This window comes from Amblyomma maculatum, chromosome 9 (assembly GCF_055883805.1).
Source record: "Amblyomma maculatum isolate TAMU_Amacu chromosome 9, ASM5588380v1, whole genome shotgun sequence".
NCBI classification, from domain to species: Eukaryota; Metazoa; Arthropoda; class Arachnida; order Ixodida; family Ixodidae; genus Amblyomma; species Amblyomma maculatum.
Window position 1 is genome coordinate 6382007 of NC_139352.1, and position 6251 is coordinate 6388257.

The 6251-nt window shown below is 47.0% G+C and overlaps 1 pseudogene; it reads left to right on the forward strand.

The window, feature by feature from the left end:
* The first annotated feature begins 838 nt into the window (after positions 1–838).
* On the forward strand, positions 839–5681 carry LOC146178176 (uncharacterized; annotated as a pseudogene).
* The last annotated feature ends 570 nt before the right edge of the window (positions 5682–6251 follow it).

The following is a 6251-nucleotide window of genomic DNA, read 5'->3' on the forward strand; positions in this document are numbered from 1 at the left end:
TTGCCTTGGAAGGGGGGCCCAGTAGAACAGAAAAGGAACAGACACAACTTTGCCACATTCCGCGGTCATCGTGCATAAATCAAGCGTCGAAGGAGTCTGTCATAAGTAGCTATCCGCCAAGACTACCTGTGAGAAATGATGTTTTTTTTTTTTTTTTTTTTTTTTTTTTTTTTTTTTTTTTGTGAAGACATCGCAGTGCCGTGTTTCACAGCATACAAGGGCACACGAGTGAACAACCGTAACGAAAGGGTAGCGCTGTCGTTTGAATTACATTAACGTTGCTAAGCAGAATGCTGCAGGACAATTTTCATGCCCGCTGATAAGCAAAGACAACGAACACTATGCATTATGCACGGAGGCAGGCATCCCCCGATCGCTTTTAACAGCTCTTCAATTCTAACCCATGTGCCGGTTGCTGCTGGAGTTTGTTTTTAAACAACTGATAAATGCTGTCAGCACATGTAATAGTTGAATGCAGGGTGGACATGCAGGATTCGGACACCGTAAGGTCATTTGTTTTGTTGGACAGCGCGCTGCTAGAAGCTTTCAATCGCGCACGTAAAAGCGTGCATGCTGTGTTGACGCCATGAGCGATCTTGTTCCGGATATACCCCCCCCCCCTCCTCCCCCCGACCTTTCGCTGAAAATGGACGCAAGTACTCGCTCTCATCGATAAAATATCGGTCGGAAAACACGCACCAATGTTACACGCTCACAGCGTGGTCAGAAACGAACGAAAAATTGAGTGAGGAGATCACCTGTAGTGCAAGGTCTGAACGGATGTGGGCAATCATATCTGCACCCATGCGACGACCGCTCGTATCCAATCGATGAATCGATGGGAGTGCACGGTGTTTGCAACATCAAGTGTGCCTTACGTATGTAAGTGCACACACCTCGGAGTCAGCCTTGTGCCAAAGGTCTGTCGATATAGTAATCACGTGAGAGATATGAAGTGGGTCTCCTATGTTGGCGATCATCGCTATTCTGCGAGGTCAGTCGATGCCGCTGCTGTCAGCAATAGCGTCTCCACACTGAGCGCACAAGAGCTCTTACAGTGTATTGCCGTAGGATTACGAAAATAAAGCAAGCTTGGTGGCTGGAATAACCGGATCCTCGTTAGACGAGATAACAGACAAGCACAGCGGGCTGGTTTCGCTCTCATCCTTTCAGCGTGACAAACGTGGGCTATTAATATTGTACAGGTGCAGCGTGAGAAACCGTCATACGTTTTTACCGTTGGCGGATACAGAATGAAACACTACCTGTTTGTGAACTCTACACCGGTTTCCAGTGTTGTTATCCGCTATTTTACGAACCTGATATGCACCCCGGTGGACTAAAGTAGACACTTGGTCTTCGCTGAGGACAATCGCCATTATTTGAGTGAGGAGCATTGCGATAAATAGATATAGTCCGTTGAAATAGACGAAGTTTTGGGGCGTTTTATCATAATAATACTTATTAGCATCTACATAGTCGTAATATTCATACACAGCAGAAGGACCTGCAGGGAAAAACTGCGAGGGGAGCTCATTTTAAAGGCGTTTGCTACATAAGGAAGGACACGCTGAAGGCTTATGCAGCCTGGCGTGTCCTGTGCATGTCCTCGTGCAGTCCGTACAACGCAGTTGTGACTGATTCCTACTCAAAAATTGCAGTCATCAGACGGTAAAGTAGTGCTCAAACAAACGTTATCCAACATATACATTACTTGAGAAGAACGCATAAACCATAAGAACCAAAGTAAAAATTCAGGCTTCGTAAATTTTTGGCAAACTGATTCCTCACGTTCCTCACTCAATACGGGCACTTTTACAGTCCATGCATCTTAGCCCTCAGGCGCAAAGACAGGCCAACTTTTCCCTCTCTGACTAGATTAAGAAGTGTCAACGACCGGAAATAAAAGTCGCGATAAAATAAAAAGAAAGGCAAATAAAAAAAAAACTAAGAAAAATTAGTTGCGGTTTAACTCTGGTTAACCCTAGTTGCAAGCACTCGCAGATTATGACTAGCAGTTTACCGGTATCGCTCAAGAGGAAAGTATACAACAGTTGCATCTTGCCTGTACTCACCTATGGGGCTGAAACGTGGAGGCTAACCAAGAGAGTTCTACTTAAGTTGAGGACAACCCAGAGGGCTATAGAACGAAAAATGGTAGGGGTAACATTAAGAGATAGAAAGCGTGCAGAGTGGGTCAGAGAAATAACTCAAGCTACCGACATTCTAGTGGAAATTAAGAAGAAGAAATGGGCATGGACAGGACATGTAGTGCGAAGAGAGGATAACCGATGGTCGCTTAGGGTAACAAACTGGATTCCAAGGGAAGGAAAGCGTAGCAGGGGGCGGCAGAAAGTTAGGTGGGTGGATTAGATTAAGAAGTTCGCAGGGGTCAAGTGGATGCAGCTAGCACAGAACCGGGTTAAGTGGAGAAATATGGGAGAGGCCTTCGCCCTGCAGTGGGTATAGTCAGGCTGATGATGATGATGATGGACCCTAGTTGAATTGCGGCAGCAAGGCGCAAGCTTCCTTTGCCTGCTACATTATTCCCCTATCACGCCCTATCAGTGTAAGGTGCTACATTATTGGGAACACTTAAGCTCATCCTTTAAGAGTATGACGCGAGAGCGTAAGTTGCCAGTCTTCTTCTTCTTCTTCTTCTGCTCCTCCTCCTCCTCGGCTATTCAAGGTCAAGCGTGGCGTCCGCCGGGACCACGCGACGGCTCGAAACTTGGCGCAGTATTGCTATCGCAATAAAAAAATGAGAAGGGTTCAACGCTGCTGAACCTAATGTGCAGCGAAAGCATTAGCTGCAGGTGACCGAGCGTTCTTCTTTTTCGGCGTCTTCGTCTGCTCCTTCTTTCTTTTTCTTCTTCTTCTTCTAAGCCTTCTTCGCGGTTGTTCAAGGTCATTCGTGGCCGCGGCCACGGCATACGCGACGAGCTGAAACCTGGCGTAATGTTGGTTTCGCAAAAAAAAAAAAAAGAAAAAAAAAAGAAACCTCGTTCAGTAGAACCATACGTGTTTACTTCTTGAGCGTGTGTACAGTAAAATGTATAATAACAACTCCTTTCTCAAGAAGGAACTCATCCCGTTTGTATTTACTACGCTTAAGTTGTTTTTCTGTATCTCGATTCAGGCTTGAATGTTCACAATTTTATCTTCAATGGTGCATATAACGTACGTTAGTTCTTGCGAAGAACATTGGGGAAAGAGCTTACTACTACTACTACTACTACTACTACCACCACCACCACCACCACCTTCCACCACCACCACTACTGCTACTACTACTACTACTACTACTACTACTACTACTACTACTACTACTACTACTACTACTACTAGAAACGCAGATCTTTATCTCCCACCCCCTTTGTCCCCTTGTTACCCTGAATACACAGGCTGTGCAAGCAATGACCTCGATGCCCCTTTTACTCTGCGCAAGCTTGAAGCTGCACTTCTTGCTAACGCCACTCGGTCGGCTCCCGGTGAAGATGGAATCACTCCGCTCTTCGCAATCTTCCCGATAATGCAAAAGAGCACCTTCTCAATCTCTATAACACCGCCTGGGAAGAAGGCTCACTGGCATCGTCCTGGACTTCCTCACTTATTTCTCTCATTCATAAACCTGGTAAGCCTCCAGCCTTTCAAATCTCCGGCCCATTTCTCTCACCTCCTGTCGGCAAGGATGGAAAGAATGGCGCTCACTAGGCTAAATAGGCATTTGGAGGTTTCAAACTCGCTCCCTCATACCCTCATTGGTTTTCGTTCCCGCGTATCTGCACAGGACCTTTTCCTCATACTCCAGGATACATTCTTAGCCTGTGGTAGCTCTCAGCTTCACGCCCTGGTCACAGTTGATGTCCGCAAGGCATTCGATTGCGTCTCCCATGACCATATTCTTACCCACCTTTCCAGCACCGGCCGCGGCTCCCGCATGTATAACTACATTCGAGCTTTACTTTCTAATCGCGAGGCCCGTTTCCGAGCATTGAACTTCACTTCTACAGCCCACCGTCTCACCCGGGGTACCCCGCAGGGTGCCCTTCTTTCACCCACCCTTTTTATTATCGCCATGGCTCCTCTCGCGGTTCAGTTATCGTCTATTGCCGATCTTCAACACTTTTTTTTACGCCGACGACATCACACTATGGTGCTCGTGCGGATCTCCTGGTCACGTTCAAGGCACCATTCAGCAGGGATTGGATATCATTTCTTGCTTTCTTGACCATGCAGGCCCGTCTCCCGCGCCCGAGAAGTCAGAACTCCTACTTTTGACTCACTCTGCTTATCAACGAGCTCACAACTCACTGATATCCCTTACCTTGAACGGCTCCCCAATCCCCAAAGTTTCTCAATGCCGCGTTCTTGGCATGCCTCTGCGTGCCGCCAAAAATGTCCGGGCTCTCCATGCGGCTGTTGCTTCCTGTCAGTTCGTCACCCATTTACTTCGCCGAGTTGTGAGACGGTCCTGGCCTGAGGGAAGCTCACGCCTGTCGATTGGCTCAGACGCGTTCTCTTAACAAATTCCTTTACTTTATACCATATCTTTCATTCACCCAGGGCCAGCTAGACACACTTGCAACAGCTCTTCACGGCCTTTATAAAGCTGCTCTTTGTCTTCCTATAACCACTTCCACCGATAAGCTTTATGCCACCGGGCTTTTTCATCCTCTTCGCAGCCTCCTTTCCCTTCACCGTGACCGACAGATAGCTCGCCTCTCCGGCACAGTTCATGGACGCTGGCTTCTAAACCAGGCTAACATTTCCCCCATCCAGTCAGTCCCTCTGGCAACTCCTTCCCCTCCAGAGGCCACAAACCTCTGTATACTTCCTCTTCCAGCCAATATGTCGCCGGTCCTACATGCTGGCCGCCGACATGCTGCTGCCTCTCATCACAGTCCGCCCTTCAGTACCCATAGAGTCGCTTACATGGATGCCTCTTATGTGACTCCTCGTGGTTCCGGAAGCCAGGTCCTCTTTCATCCTCGTCTATCTACCCCTGTCACACACATAAGTGGCCCATTTCTCCATTCTCTCCCACCTAGCTGTGCCTCAGTATATTATACACACCGACTCCCAGACTGCTATATCCGTGTCATTCAATCTAAAAGTCTAACACGTCATCTGTCCACGGAGCTCGAGGTTGCACTTGTTGCGCTACAGCCCAGCCCCGTCTTCCATCGATGAATACCTGGACACTCGGGGATTGACGGCAATGAGCTGGCGAACCAGCTCGCCCGTGAAACTCGTAGCCGGGCACCGTTCATCCCCTGGCCAAGATCCTTGGAGGGCAGGTCGAGAGTGTCTCTTCGCGCCACCATCAGCGAATATTACAATACTGCTCGCTTAGACCGCAAGCTCTACCCCGACCCTCATCCCAATCTTTCCGTTCGGGAGGCTCATATCCTTCGGCAAATACAGTTGAACACACTCATAACACCTGCACGGCACGGCTATATCTCTACAAATTCCGTCGCGATCCATCATGCTCCAACTGCCCTTCCTCTTATGCCAACGTTTCACACTGCCTATTTTCATGTCCGATTGCATTGCAATCGGGATTTTTTCCCATATTCTCTCATACTATCTGGACCTGGGTGGACTGGCTTGGTGCTGAGGGGGAAAAAGAACAGCGCCTGCTCGTCCAGCAGGCCATCGATGTATTAGGCGCCTAAGTGTTGCGCCTCAATAAAGTCTTCTACTACTACTACTGCTATTACTTCTAATACTACTACTAGGAATGCAACTACTGCTATTACTTCTACTACTAATAGTGCTACGACTACAACAACAACTACTACTACTGCTATTACTACTATTACTACCGCGGCTGATGCTGTTACTAATACTTGATATAACGCGGAAATTTTGAATATGGAATTATGTTCTCATTACGGCTAGACTTGAAAAGGCAAACTATAGGCAAATGAAATCTTTACATCGTAGCCGCATGACTTAGTTTGGGTGGATATTAATGCACAATTAATAATTTATTTAGAATTTAAAGTCTAAATTTAAAGTCTTGGAATATATACCCTCCCACTTCAAGTAGTTAATTGATTCGGCCTATCGCTGCCATCGCCTAGCGGTTCTTAATTTAAGTTTGTATAGCGACTAGACCAGACGATTTGTGGTTTAGTTCAATTCCAAGAGCACACAAATTTTTCCTTGAACTAGGAATTTTTTTTTTTTTTAAGTTGTACAGCTTTACTTTGTAATCGTATCACTGCGCTTTGATGGATGAA